General features: G+C 34.3%; 1 protein-coding gene across 1 annotated transcript in view; it reads right to left on the bottom strand.

Moving 5' to 3' along the window:
- The window catches only part of LOC148610791 (uncharacterized), a 44,660-nt gene extending 28,335 nt beyond the window's left edge, over window positions 1-16,325 (bottom strand). Inside the window, exon 1 of the mRNA XM_088596151.1 lies at window positions 15,852-16,325. The gene's annotated coding sequence lies outside the window, so the exon portion shown is untranslated. The remainder of the gene's footprint in view (window positions 1-15,851) is intronic.
- Between the last annotated feature and the right edge of the window lie 262 nt (window positions 16,326-16,587).

Below are 16,587 nucleotides of genomic sequence, written 5' to 3'. Positions count from 1 at the left end.
GACGTTGTCTCTAGAATCTACTCTTTGTCATTTCGTTGTCCCTGGACTGTGTTCTTTGTATGGTCGTAACCCCTGGATTATTTTCTCTGCCCGGTCGTTGTCCATGGATTATACTGTGTGTGTGTGGCAGGACGGTCTACCTGCCTTGTAGTAGGTAGTGAGATTTAAATAGCCAGAAAATTGACTTGGCTAAAGGATTAATTCTTCAGCCGAATCGCTTTGTCGGTGGGTTGTCCCCGAGCGGTCTAGGGTTCGATCCTCGGTAGCGGAGTATAATTTTGGGAGTCAAATCATGCTCTCCCGTTACATTTGTCTGGTCGTTGCCTCTGGATTGTTTCCTCTGTCCGGTCGTTGTCCCTGTATTGTGTTCTTTGTCTGGTCGTGGTCCCTGCATTGTTTTCTCTGTCCAGTCGTTGTTCATGGATTGTGTTATTTGCCTGGTCATTGTCCCTGCATTGTTTTTTTTGTCTGGTCGTTGTCCTTGGATTGTGTTTAATGTCTTGTCATTATCCCTGCATTCTATTCTTTGTCTGGTCGTTGTCCCTGGTTGGTGTTATTTCTCTAGTCATTGACCATGGATTTTGGTTTTTTTTTGTTTGGACATTGCCCCTGCAATCTACTCTTTGTCATTTCGTTGTCCCTGAACTGTGTTCTTTGTCTGGTCATTGCCCCTTGATTGTTTTCTCTGTCTGGTCGTTGTCCATGGATTGTGTTCTTTGTCTAGTTGTTGCCCCTGGATTGTTTTCTCTGTCCGGTCGTTGTCCATGGATTGTGTTCTTTGTCTTGTAATTGTCTCTGCATTGTATTCTTTGTCTACTCGTTGTGCCTGGATTGTGTTATTTCTCTGGTCATTGTCCATGGATTGTTTTCTCATTCCGGTCGTTCCCCATAGATTATGTTTTTTGTTTAGTAGTTGTCCCTACTTTGTGTTTTTTGTCTGGTCGTTGTCCTCCAATTGTGTTTGTTTAACTAAAATTCTAATTCCAGTTCCCTTGATGTCCTTTAATCATCAATTATAACACAAGTCATGAAATATGAAATATGTGAACACTTAAAAGAGACCTAATGACATGGTTTCACTATTTATCGGGTTAGTTTAGGGTTTGGTTGATATATATAATATGTATATATTAATCTTAGACCTATCAAAATTAAACCTATCAACTGCTCCATCTTGTCACTGTATTTATGGTTTACAAACTCTACTTTCTGTTCTGGTGACCATTCTCATCAGCCATTCAGATTTCATATTTATGATTTTGAAATCATTATTGAGTCACACCAAGGAGTTTAAAAAGGTTATCTGAACAGAAACTCTAGTGCAGTGTTGTTAGATCCTACATGCTGTGACTGGATGGAACGATTGATCGATCTAAATTTAATAAGATATATCATGTTGCTTATCTCATTGTTATCGCATCACCATATTTCACTTACGTGATATGGTTGAATTGCTGAAGTTAAAGCTGTTTGTAAAATGGTTTAAATCGCCGTGATTTGAAAATATAGCGATTTGATATATTCTATAAACATCTATTTATTGGGTATAATGTAAGACGTTATTTCTCTCATGCTCGAAACCCATTATAAATGTGTGCAGCATGCTCAACGATGTCACATTTCCAGGTTCAAGGAAAAAATAAAAAGATTTCTACCACTCAATATACATTAAGTATGAATCCATTGTTTAAACAAATTGTTTGTCGGGAATCTATCAAATTGGCTTAACATTGTAGAACCAGGTTAATTTTCAATGTATGCACTGACTTTTTCTACTTCCAGTTCGTCAAGTACATTTGTGACAAATATTGTTAATAGAACCAGAACCATAAACTAGCGAACCAGATTCGTTTTCCATTATCCAGTACTTACGTTCGCATCGACTAATTCTACTTCCGGTTCGTCTGGTACATTTGTGGCAACATATATTGATAGAACCAGAACTACATTTCACGTGCTTGTACCCCTTCACGGAAAACACCATAAAATTAACAATAATAGTTTTCATTGTGTGACTAATATGTGTATATACAACATTACAGATTTGTCTATTTGAGCAAAGCATATTGCAATGTGTCCTTTTCAACAGCTAAAATATCAATGTAGAAGTATTGTTCCAAGACCAAGATGTCTTCTTAAAAGAATTTGTTGCTCGGAGATGGCTTAATTGATAAATACGTGTTATAGACCTTGTCGTGACATAATGTTGTTGTACAAATAGTATCAGTTTTATTGTTTTTTTTTGTTTAACAAATAACGTCTCAGAATGTGACGACTCTATTCGCTACACTGCTCCATTGGATCAAATTGATACAGGGAAGATAACGTAAACTTATAGAAGGGTCTGAAAAATTCCCAACGATGTTAGAACTGTCAAATTTGCGAAGCAAATTTTTGGTTGTTCCCTCCGCGGGACTCGAACTCGTTCCGCTGTGACATCTATGACAACACCGCCTGCACTAAGATATAGCCTAGCTGGCCGAGTGGTCTAGGGCGCTGGATTTAGTTCAGGCGGTGTTGTCATAGCCTAGCTGGCCGAGTGGTCTTGGGCGCTGGACTTAGTGCAGGCGGTGTTGTCAAAGATGTCACAGCGGAACGAGTTCGAGTCCCGCGGAGGGAACGACCAAAAATTTGCTTCGCAAATTTGACAGTTCTAACATCGTTGGGAATTTTTCAGACCCTTCTATATATATACATTATTTTTTTTAATGACACCTTATTTGTTGAGGAGTCAGTTTGTTCAAGTGAAAAGGTAAAAAGGGAACCACGATTCGAGCAGTAATGTAATCCTTGGAATATATTCAAAAGAATAACGACTAGATAGGAAAAATAGACACATACAACAAAGAAGACGAACTCAACAAAATTACACGTACAAAATAAACAAAGGGAACGAGCAACTCGGACTCCACTACAATTTTGGAGCATGAACCAGGTGCTAAGGTAGGGTAAGCGTTCTCTGCCTTTTCAGTAAGTAAATGTTCTTTGAAAAGATGTTACAAAACGGGCGACCAGCTTATTTCGAACTTTTTTTCCAGTTATAAAATACAGGCAATTTAAAAATGAATTTATTATTTGCTACATGAACAACTAAAATTCATATAATAATTATGAGGAAAATAAAGACATCGGATTTAAAGTTTATATTTATATCAAAATAATACAAAATTACAAATTATAGTTTAACAATTGAAGAGTATAGATCTAATGTCAGTGGAGAATGTGAAAATACAAAAATGTATACCATTTAAAACTCTAGTATGGGGTTTCAATGGGAAATGGAATTTTAGATAGGGAATAACGGAAATAAAACAATGTGAATGTTTATGCCGTTAAGATAAAGTTTATTCTTTGTAAAAGCTATAGAAAATAGTCTATTTCAAAGCGATCCTGCTTGATTACAGGCCATGTTACTGGGAGTTTGATTTTCACAATTTGATTATTTTACAATTTGAATAATAACCAAATCGAGTGTGAGGAGGAAAGGTATGAATACTAAAAAGATTCATAAAAATTTGTGGATCATACAGAACCGAAAACATTGAAAAGAAAACAGAAAAGAAACATGGCATACGCAAAACAAAATATCCATTTTAGAATCGCACAGCTCCGGAAATATGAGAAGTTTCCTGCTACTTGCAGAAACATTTCCGTTTTCCGGTTGAAGGAGAATAAAGAATATCTGCAATGCATATAAGACAAAAGAAGGCCGTATGCTTTATTGGAACGTGACTGTTAATTGGCCGTATTTATTGTAAAAATTTCCGTTTTCCTTTTTTTAGGGGGGGAGCGGAGGGGTTACAACGAGTGTATCTACATAAAGTATAAGTACATTTATCAAAGGAACCAAGAAGATTCTAGATTTAAGATGAGTCTGACAAATTTTCGGGCAATACAATATCAGGTCAATATTAACCAATATTCATGCAATAACCCTATATTATAGTATAGCAATATATTTCCTCCACAAAAAGTTAGCATGAAATCAACTAGAATCTTCTAAAATCTTTAACAGTATGGTGCAATTTGACAGAGCTGATATTCAAATAGAAACGTGCCTCAAAATACTATCAGACAAATAGATGAATGTTTGAAATATTGTCCCGAGGTAAATTTCACATTGCACGAGCGTACTAGGGATAATATTCCCAAATATTCATGCAATAACACTTGCATTGTATGGCAGAACCTAAAAACTTGTTCAAAATGTTTTTGTAGTTGATGATGTCATACCTTTAAGGTATATGGGAAGATATTGCGTGTTAACTATGGGGGAAATACAATATGATATATTGCAAATATGTCAATTCAAATGGAAAAAAAACATAGTTTTTGCTTCATGAAGCAATTTGCAGTATTGCAAAAAACTTCGTAAATAAGGGTAATATATTAAAAAATACAAGGAAGAGTTATTTGATTTTAACATTTGATTTACAAAACGCATAAGGGATGCAATTTAAGTAAAACAAATTCTAACTCAGCAATAATTTACAATAAAATGCTCGTATCAGTTTCCCATTAATGGAATAAGTACTTTTCTACCGTTGCTAATCTCCCCATTTGCAGTGTTATGAATTTAATTCAACAAAAAATGGAAAATAATAGACGACTTTTGATGCTCAATTACACAAGTCTATGCGAAGGTTATATCTGTTACATACATACACTGCATTATGGAGATGTGACTGTAAAGTTGGATAAATATTAACATTAGGGAGGGTAAAATGATATTCTACATTGACTAATGTACATGTAACAAACAATTTTTTGCATTGAAAAATCCATTTACATTGTTGTGTTTTCGTGACATAACCTGCACCTGAAAGCTTATCATGAACAGGCGCTTTCATGTTATGTATGTTCAATAGTACTGAGATTTTTTTAAAAATCGAATATGAATGGCTCAAAAAATGATTTTATAGTTCCATAAAAAACAACCAAATTTTGAACATAATAAAAAAGTTATATCCTTTTTGTCGATGAATTTTAGTGCTTTCTGTGTAATTTATTTCTCTTCAATCGTAGCAGTAGATCAAAAACCAACATTCAACGTGATGAAAGGATGCATTTGAATGTGACATGAAATAAGTAAGAATAACCAAGGCTCTAGCGGAAATCAAAAGAAAGCAATCCAAAGACGAAGACCAAACATGGAAAACAGACATACACAACAAAGAACATTAAGTAACTAAAATGATACATACAAAGTAACAAAAGCAAATGAGCAACTCAGACTCCACTAAAAACTGGGAGCATGGACCAGGTACACTGGTAGGGTAAGTGTTCTCTGCTTTTCTATAACACCCGCCGAGTTGCTCATAAAAAGTCAAGTCCGGGGTAGACAAAAGAGGAAAGGAAAACGATGACACTTGAACAAATCAGTTTTCATGGTGCAGATAGATACATTGTAACGATCCACTTTTGTAGTGATGACTTCAATTTTGAAACAACATAAACCTGTTCCAAAAGCCTAACTGTAAGGAGTCTAGCGCAATACAAAAAGTCTGTGTAGTTACAGCAAGCTCTGGCATATCGTATGAGTAGTGATATGAAAACTCATTACGCAGGTGCTGAAGGGATGTGGCCACAGATGAAAGGAAAGTGGAAATTTGTGAATGAAAAGTCATCACGTTTGTCGTAAAGTTTGGTCATTAGTTTTCCTTCACCATCGATCTCTAAGTGTAGGTCAAGATATGAGGCTGACTTCACAGTGTCTGTAGTATCCTTTATCTCTTCGGGATAGATGCGATTTGTCAAGTCCCCGAAACTAGGACTGTTTAACGACAGTAGGTCATCCATATAGGGAAACTAAGATTAAAGGATTTAGCTAAACGATGGTCTTTCTTTCGGATCAAATCAGGCATGAAGTTAGCCTCATAAGAGTGTAGGACTAAGTCAATAAGTAGAGGAGCATAAGATGTTCGCATTGGAATGCCAACCGATTGTTGAAAAACGCGTCCACCACACAACAAATATGTTGTCGATAAAACATTCTAGCATTTTGAAAACATCTTCTTCTGTATATTTGGAAGACGAATTGGAACTATTTTTTTACTAAGTATGAGGAATCTCTGCCAAGAACTGTATAATCGTATCTAGGTGTACCATCTTTTTTGGAGAAACAGCGATGTATGATGTTTTGAGTCGGGGTTTTAACTGAGTACGAGGAATAGAAGTATACAGTCTTGAAAAATCATAGGTTTTTTAATGCTATTATATTCTGATAATAATCTTAAATTCAGGGTCTCCAAAAGGTCTCCCGAATTTTTCAGGATTCAAATTGAACTAATACCACTACAAGAGTAACAAGTTTTGTAGTAAGACTGGAGACCCTCTTCGACGGCTGTGAGTATAGAAGTTAAAAGTTTTTACCTTTTTTCTATGGATGAAATATACTGCTTTACAAAATAATAGTACATATCTGTCAATTCAAAAAGAATTGCAATCCACAAGGACAAGTTATTTGATTTTAAAATTTGATTTAGAAACGCATATTAGTTTGTTTGTTTGTTTGTTGGGGTTTAACGTCCGAGCAGCAATATTTCAGCTATATTCAGACGATGAACATGATATGGATGATAAAATGAACGTAAAATGAAAAAGGGATGGGACACAAGGACAATGGGGTCGACAAATTTTGATTGCCACTGGAAATAGGGAGAGGTGGGTAGATATAATACATGTGCAAGTTGGTCACCAGGAAGGCAGCGTAGCATGTTAATCTCGAATATAGTGCAGCTATTGAATGGTATAAATCTCCTATTTCTAATATGACGTGCTCCAAAGCTCTTTAGACTACAGTCATGGTAAAACAAAGTGATAAACACGTGACTTAATTTAGTGCAACTCATTCCAAAATATGAAGAAACTAGTTCTATTAGCATTGAAATAAATAATGGAAACTCCATTTTATCATTGTTTAACCACGGACTGGCAATTCATTTTGTTATTTAACCCTCGCTGTCGCTTGGAGTAAAACAATGCGACATAATTGGTAAAACAAAGATAAAATGGAGTTTCCGTAAATTACTTCTTAATTACATCATATTCAGTCCCTCCCTTCCCTATTTAAAATTTCTCATTCTCATAGAAAAATTCCCATCCCAATAGAATCCCCATGGCATATTTCTTTATCAAATACTTAGTTTATCAAATGGAATTTTATGTTTTTTAAATTCTTCAACACTTATACATTTTTTTTTATATTAATAGATAAAACATAAAAGGGACATAATCCAACAACCACGACAATGGTCTCGTTTGGGAAAGGATGAACAGTTGACATTTTTCTTTGAAACTGAACTATTTACACTACAGTAAGTAGCTAAATGTTTAAAAAAAATATTTGAAAGTATCAAAGTCCTTACCACAGCTACAATAAGTCAAATATTTGATACTGAATTATACTGCTGTCCATTGCTCCATTCGGACAGTAAACCTGTCTATATGTATCAAAATCAAAGTCGGGAATAAGAAAAAGATCTTTGGTAGTCACTGCACTTTCACCAAGAACGGGGTCATACATATTGGAAACTAGCCGGCTACTGTATATATCAGAACATTTGTTGTAGTCGGGTTGTGGTTTTACTTATTGGAGCTACAAAATGTAGAAGATAGCGCGTCAGTCTAGGACAAAACAGGGTCCATTCGTTTATTATAACACGTTATCGAACATCCCATTATTTGTAGTAACCACATATTGAACATATAAAATGATAAGGGGAAGACAATTGTCCCTCAATTTACAAGATCTATAAACCGTGCCATAATCAATTGGCTTAGCCAGTGGGACATAAGTCGAAGGGTTTGTTTAACGGGCACCATGTTTTGTTAAATAAAAATAAAAACAAAACAAAACAAAACAAAACAAAACAACAAAAACAAAAACAAAAACAAAAACAAACAAACAAACGAATCGAAACAATTTGAGGGAAATGTATATAAAAAAAACCCCAAAAATAAATATATCGATAACCAGATCAATGATCGTTTAGTCAGTATGTCCAAATCGTGACAAGCTACAATCTTCAACTTTTAATCGATGTCTTGGAATATACAGATCTTTACTGCGAATTTCTGAAAATGTAAAACTCTGCAAATCAAAAAATCACGCACAATCATCAGCATATCAAGTCACGGTCAATTAATCTAATAGAAAATAAGGTATGATATTGGGGTGGATAAAAATACAAAGAATGTGTACTTCAAACAAGAAAACGCGATGTTGCTTTCAGAACTTGTATTGGGTAATAAGCTGCTATCTAATCAGCAATATTTGTATTTTAACTGATATAAAGATTCTATTTTCATGCTGTTTCTAAACAGGATATTAATTACCGAATGCTTTCAAAATGTAAATTTTCCATGTTCCATGAAATGAATACACATTTTGAGATGAGATATTCAGCAGACGACATCGTCCTCCATGGAAATAGAACAGCGTGCGATGTACTTTTCAGTAAAGAAACGTCAGTCAGGTGTTAATTGCATCATACGTGTACCCAAGAAAACATGGGAATGGTTGGACTGGTTCACTGTCAGTGGTCTGTAATACTTTTTTAAAACTATTTTCGCTGAATGGAAAGAAAGTTGTCGTGATTGAAGTTGTCGCGATTGAAGTTGTCGGAAACAATCCTTTGATGTTATTTTGTAATATGAGGTTTTTTCTGACCTAACTTTTATTTTTTTTACTCTAGTCTGTCCTGAATTTTTTTTCAATCCAGATCCTGGCTTTCCCCCTAACACTTGCATCCAGGCTTTTTATTTTGTCCAATACTTCATCCCGGAATGTTTTTTTTAGCCATGATGCATCTTCGTCTTGCCTTTATCCTACTAGCCCTCCTCCCAAAAAAAAAAATTCAAATGGTCGTTCCCTAATCGTGTATTCCTAGAAATATCCGCCATGAGTATACCTTATTTACTTCAAACAATCACGTCCGTAATAACATACGTCATTTTCGACAGTTTCTATTGATACGGTTTATCGGGTCCATGAGCCCTGTTTTTAGTGGAGTCCGAATTGCTCATTTACTTTATTTATACTTTCGTTTAGAATATGTGTCTGTTTACATGTACCTCGTCCAGTCTTAATCCTTGGAATATAATGAGAATAGGTATGGGAAATATGTCAAAGACAATAACTCCACCGGAACGAAGATGTCAGGCCAATTATATATTCTGATTTTTGCTCGAATATTTGTTCCCTTGATTACTCCTTATACATGTGTATCCTCTCATGTCAGGGTCCTTGTGTCCTCTTGTGTCTTACAAAAAAGAAATTAAGAATCTTAAACCTGAACGAGTGCAAAATAGGGAAATCTCGTATATCCGAGGGTAAGATGTAATCGTTCCCTAACGAGACTTCGTCGAGTAAGAGAGTTATAAAATGTTACCAAAGGGTGCCTAAGACTTTCCAATCTTGCATGAAAACAGCGGGTGTTTGATTCTTTTTCTCACGATTAAATATTATTCAAAGCACTCGTCGTAACTTCGGCCGAATCCGTAGAGTAGCGGAGTCACCCGAGGTTTGCCGATTGTATTCAAAGGAACTGATTGTGGCGTCAAGTGATACGCCACGGTCAGATGTAAATATAGGTCACATCAAACAGTAGACATAAGAAATTATCGATTATTCTCGAAACAATATAATTTTAAAGAATTTTCAAACAAATATCGGTAAGACGTTATCGTGCTTAACTCGTTATTCGGTTGTGCCATTTTTGTAAAGCGCATGTGTTCTGTCTCTGTCTCGCACAGCTTTATATAGTTTTTTTTGTCATGAAAGCATTACGCTCGAATCAAAAGTCATCATCGTGCATGACCTTGTCACAGATGGTATCGCAGCTAAATATCGAACCGTCGATTAAAAAAAACGAAATAAAAAAGGCAGAAAAGGAAACTAACGGCATAATGGATTCAAGCAAAAATTGGCATAATAAAGAAAGCGTAAATCGAAGCGAATGAATGAAATACTATACAATGTTGTAACTAACCATAGTTCAGGGATTTATTTGTTGGATCCATATGAAGTAGCCGGCTCCGGAATTGAGACTCCTACCATTTTATTGAAATATGTTCTTAAATAAGCCAATTATAGCCAGGAACCCCTTTTTTTCTGAAACATCATACACTGATCAGTTCCTGCTTCTGTAATACGTATTTTTGTTATTCAACGCTAATCATCGAAAAAAATTCCGCCATTACATAACAACGTATTTAGAATTTTTTTTTTTTTTTTTTTACATTAAATCGATATCTTCCTATTTTCAACAGTAAAACTACACTTATCTTAGTAATCCATGATCATGATGTCAACCGAATCTAATCTGTTTTGAGCGAAATATTTTGAATTATATTAAAACTTATTATTGACATTACTGTTATTTGACAGTCCTTCATTATCAAAATTAATAGTTTTACATTAAAAGGGGAATTGGTTGTAAAGTTGACGAATTGTAGATGCTTCGCTCGTATTAAAGTCATAAGGCGAATCAAAAAATAGTCTTGTTTCCTGCTACCAGCATGAGAAAAAATAGCTTAGGTAGGTTGGGAAATTATTTCATTTTTTGATAACATTTTCTATTGACGGGGAAACAATCTAGACTGTAATGGTGCTTGAACAAAATGGCCATACAATTATTGGGGTAGGGACAAAAAACTAGGATAGATAGCGTAGCAAAAAAACAGATATATAATATATTTTTAGTCCAAAATTTCGTGCTTTTAAGGTCCTCTGTCTACCCGTCGAAAAAATGAGCTGTTAATTTTAGAATACAAATCAGACGGCCTAATAGCCGTTTCTAAAATGTCTTTATGACTGTGGTAAAATATACTTGACATCTCTATCTCTATCTCTATATACAACATTGTGCTATTTCCACAGTTTTTATTTATTACAAAAACAAATAACATGAATTCACACGCGTTGTCATGCTAGATTTATCTTCATTCTATCAACAACAACCAAAAATCGCCTACAATATACAACGTGCATGTATGCACTATATATAACGAGAATGGAAATGGTGAATATGTCAAAGAGACAACAGTCCAACCAGAATGAAAATGCTAGCTCAAGGCCCTCACCCCCACCATTGGTTTTTAATGAACGACGAAGGAACCCTCACACCACAGGACAGACTTCAGCTTGCCCTTTAAAAACATTATACACATCCAGCGGCAAGAAGTAAACTGTGAGTAAAAATGAAACAGTACATGTATACTCAGGCCACAACATTCTGACTTTGGACAGGGGCAAAAATGCGGCGGGGTGAAAGTACTTTGGCGTGATCATAACGTAAGCACCTTCTATACAAAGTAACATACCAGATTTTGAAATAAATCTATCCATTTGGAATATAAATAAATGCTATTAAAACGAGTTTTGGACCAACGGAATGACATACGGTCGGACAAGGCGTCTTTAATATTCCACTCATACATTGAGTGGGGTTATAATTTCTGTACGACATGACATTAAAGAATTATATTTTTTATGTATTTTAATTCGCCTGTATTTGATCACGACTTACTCCCTAAGGTCAAGTGCGAATATTATTTTAATAAAACGATCACAACCTCTGATAAAGTTCATATTACTGAAAAATATCGATGCCATCACCGACTGCGATTTATGAAAATGAAAACCGGACCATTAATTTCCGCTGTTTCTAAATTGTTTCCATGGTGGGATATCATATTTTTTACTACATTTCGTAAGACACTCAATACAACAACACAAAAACAAAAAATAACCAAATTGTTTTATTCAATTCTTATGCAAGTATATGCGTAATTGCTGGATCGAATAAAGCAGAGTATTGATTAAAAGAAGAGAAATCAAAGTAATACAACACATCTTAACAGCAGAACAGTTTCGAATTTGCATTAAAGATAAATTCGATGAAATGCTGATAGATATGTCACATTTTTTAACCACACAGGAGCACATGAAGCACGGATAGCGCAGTTGGACGTAATTTGCAAATTCTATATGTTAGTTTAGTCTAAAGTTGAGTTGAAACATAATTAATTGCTAAAATTTACAGGCAATTGCATTGGACATAAGTTACACCAACTTACAAAGGTCCTTTCCACATAATCGATTACAAATATTTTGTGAACATACGTCAGCAATAAATTAAACAACTAATTGTGACAAAACTGAATCAAGGACAGTATATATGTTATCATATGTAATAAACTTGTCATTTCAATATGTGTGGCAATAGTTATCTGAACTGAAAAAACAGTAAAAAAGAGAGAAAATATGGGAAATATTAACAGGATGAAGTTAAAATGGCTTGCTGTGATCATCATATGTCCAAACGCTTTGATTGTTTGATGAATAATTGAACTGATTTAAAATATCTTTGTTTAAATCATCAGATAAGGTTTCATTTCCAATAAGCAAAGTTTCTATTGTTAATTCTGGTAAAAAGGCAGTATTATTTTTCAATTGTTCTCGTGTCTCAAAATAAAATGGGCATTCCAAAAGGTTTATTATATATGTTGTACCGGTAAATCGAAACAAGAATGCATATTTTTGATCTTATAGACAAACGATGTAGATTGGATATGTACTAATATCTATTCAATTGTCAGCAAGATATTTAGAGAAACGTTCAACTGACAACGATTCAAGAGCTTTCTGATAAAGGTTGTGAAGACTCAAAACAGCTATTAACAAATTAACGAAAAATTCTATCAGTTCTACCCTTAACGATAATTGTGGAAAATTCTACTCTAAAACAGTTTCTGATATGTCAATCCCAGTGATGGGTCCAGAGATTTTTTATGGGAATTCCAAAAAAAAAAAAAAAAAAAATGAGATGGTTTAAGCTACATTGTGTTTGTTCATGTCTTATTATTTTTTTTTTATTTAATATTCTTTTTATTTTATTTGGGCATTTTCCATCTTCGCTAGCCGAGGGTTCCGGGGGACAGGACCGTACGTAAGCCAGTGAAATTTTTTGTTGTTCTTTGTTGTTGTTTGATGTTGATTTTTGTTACTTTAATTTGAATCAAGAATTATGCATATGCACACAGCCTCATTCGTTTTTTTTTCAGACGTGCCGTATAATTTAAAATATTTTAATATGAAATGTCAGTAAGATTGCGTTTCCGTAGTTACAGTTATATAAAAATTATTCCGAATGTGTTTTTTTTATGGATTCTCCGTGTATCAGCATTCACGCATGAATTAAGGTTTTGAGAAATAAGCTGAGGGTAACTTACCTCTTTTCTCTTAGCTCAAGAATAAAGGGCATGTGAGTCCCCCCCCCTCCAAAAAAAAAATAAATAAATAAAAAATAAAAAAAAAATGGAGTGCATGCGTATTAGAATTTTGGCAACGGTCTGCTTCGTGCGCAAATAAATTCATGTACAAGACTCAAACGTTTATTGAGCATGTTATACCTCTTCCTTTATTAGATTTCTGATTTTCTATAAAATGCATCTTAAATATTTATAATAGAAATATCTGTTGTCTTTGAAGCTACAATACAAAAGGTCTGTTCTAGACTCTTTTGTTTATCATCGCAATTATTTTATACTATAAAACGAAATGAAATGAAACACACATAAAAACAAACAAACAAACAAACAAACAAACAAACAAAACACGACATGATACGATGAAAGTGGATGAAAGAGAGAAAAATTTACTTCGAAGTCATTAAAAAAGCATGACATAGTCTATCCAGGGAACAAATGCCTCTCAGTTTCGTTTTTATTTTTGATCTGAAATTTTACTGTTGAAGGCATTCAAAACTGAATATCAATTTTCAATTTCGTTGCTACTTCCGGCAACAACAAGTAACGCATAGATACTATACAGTGTAACAACATTCTCCATTTTATGTTATTATCAAACTTAAGCCTCCTGCTTTTATAATAGTATTTACAAATAAGAGGTTGTAGTCTTTACTCGAAAAAGAGCCATTTTCAATGCTTTTTCAAAACATATTGAATTTACATTAGAATATCCATCAAAAGGTGTTACAGTAGAAAGTGGAATTCTGAAATTTTTAACATACATCATATAACGATTCACAATCATTTGCAAATTATGTTATATTTAATTTGACCAATATCTGTTTCCGTTGTAAAACTGCTTCTGGAACATGTTCTGACAACTTGACAAAAAATCACTGGTGAACTTATGTAAAAAAATTGTTCAGATGATATGGAAAGGGTACATGTATACGATGAGGAGGCATTAACTTTCCTTAATGTGATATGGAAAGGGTACATGTATACGATGAGGAGGCATTAACTTTCCTTAATGTGATATGGAAAGGGTACATGTATACGATGAGGAGGCATTAACTTTCCTTAATGTGATATGGAAAGGGTACATGTATACGATGAGGAGGCATTAACTTTCCTTAAGGAAAGGGTACATGTATACGATGAGGAGGCATTAACTTTCCTTAAGGAAAGGGTACATGTATACGATGAGGAGGCATTAACTTTCCTTAATGAGATATTTCTAATGTAAATTCTGTCCTGACCTTTAACCTTATAGTGATAGGAATACTTCACCATTCAATATTCCCCGCAAATTACATGTATAAAGGTTACAGACCACCAATTCAACCAATGAGCATTTGGAACGTACGCAAAAATAGTCCTACGCAGAAATTACCAGTTCCTCATAGTGCTGTGAAAAAAGTTCTCATCTTATTTAAAAAAATTAAACAGTTTCTGAAAGGAAAAACATGTCTGTACATTTTATAGGAGCATTTTGTTTCTTGTGATGTGAAGCCTAATCTCCATAATGGTTTCTTAATATACCCCTATCTTGTGAAAACACTGAGATTTCCCATGCTATTTATAGACCCTTCACTTCCGGTGACCAGTACTGCACTGCAAGTCTGCTAACCCCACATGCCATTCTGAGGATTGTGAGCTGACATATGTAGAATCATGCTGATATATAGTCCTCTGCAGGTTAAAGTTACGGTTAAGTCCAGAGAAGCCATTGAATGTTGTGAAATTAGCATAGAAGCCTATGGGAAGTGGAATTAGTGGTTTCTAGCCTAAAGACTTCACATCTGTCACACTATCAGTACTAGTAACCGATATTTATGGAAATTCGTACACAATAGATCGGAAGCAACATCACAGAATGGAATACATGCATTTTCGTGCCGTGAAATGTTTCGCTTTGTGTAATGTAAAGCTTAAGCGGGTACACGACAGCTAAGGGAAATAACGCTGTTTAAAACGTTTTATTTTGTGACATTCTGATATCAAACTTAAAGCATCTAAGTGATCAAAAGTTTTGTAGAGGAAGGTGCTGTATATTGATTGAAATTATTCCGATGAAACATATGATAAATTGTGCTTAAAATGTCTTAAAATTTACATATTTTGCTTTTTTTTTTTTACCAACGTTTAACACTGAATGAAATTTTAAAAAATGTAAATGAGCCAAATAAATTTAAGAGATGATGTTAGATATTCTTAAGTACTAGTATAGTGGAGTGAGAACGGTTATTAGGTCTGCGGAGTATCTAGTACCCTAGATATTTGTTTTACTATTCCTTGCATATAATTTCAGATTGTGTTCATATCCACTTTCAATCAGTTTTGCTCTATATTTTTAGAAGTCCGTAATGTTTTACTATAAACATGTAACACGAACAAAAATATTCATATATTTATCATAACGACACCTGTCTTAAGCGCCAGGGAATTGTTTGTTCGATTGTTTAACACAGATTTAAAAGACAGTTATAATGAAATACTGAAAAACATAATTCTCTCCTTTTATATGTGAAAAGCGGGAGTCAATTTATCAAAGTTTCAATTAAGACAGGTTTTACTTTGATAATTACAACACTTACCTTGTATTACAGTTATTCACCCTTTATTAAAGATAGATGGACGGCTAACTCGACATCAAACTAAAAAGTTCTTTTCTCCATGGCGCATAGAAATAAATACCAATGTATATAACTTGAAGTGTTTTCATCCTAAATGTCCATCTAGTGCCAGTTTATTGGATTTATCTAATGGAAACTGTCAAATCGCGTTGTCCTTTTGTATCTCATTCAAATAATTTTGATTACTCGATGCCGATTAAACAACGGACGAATTTTAAAGTAAATACAAAATTATTCAATATCTCGCTGGTAATGTACACTGGGATCGATTTTAATTAATGAAGCTTGTTACTTTCACCGTCACTTCCCATTTATAGTGATGCAAAATTCAATTACGTCTGAAGAAGACCCATATTTTGGGTATTGACCCCGTGTCAACGATACATAACGAAAGTCGACATACTAACTCAAATACACATTGATCGCGCTGTTTTGTGGTTGACGCTTCTGGTAAACTACAATTAAGGCTTCAGTGTGTTCTGGGTATGATTGATTTAGGATTTCATGTTAGGGTTAGGGTTGTAAATTATAAAGGCCCAGCAAAGCGAGACCAGTCAATTTATTGGGATATAATTTTATAAGATAAAATACAGTTCAAAATAAGTTTTCCTTAATCCTCTATGAATCTGCGTCTGTACATAGAGGATTTGGGGTAGTGTATAAGGTCTATGAAGTGTGTACCTTAGATATTAATTAC

The sequence above is a fragment of the Perna viridis genome, chromosome 8 (genome assembly GCF_037379345.1).
Source record: "Perna viridis isolate PV_CMFRI_1.1 ecotype Kerala chromosome 8, ASM3737934v1, whole genome shotgun sequence".
Classification (NCBI taxonomy): Eukaryota; Metazoa; Mollusca; class Bivalvia; order Mytilida; family Mytilidae; genus Perna; species Perna viridis.
The sequence above is the reverse complement of the archived record's forward strand: the minus strand, read 5'-3'. Positions and strand labels throughout refer to the sequence as shown.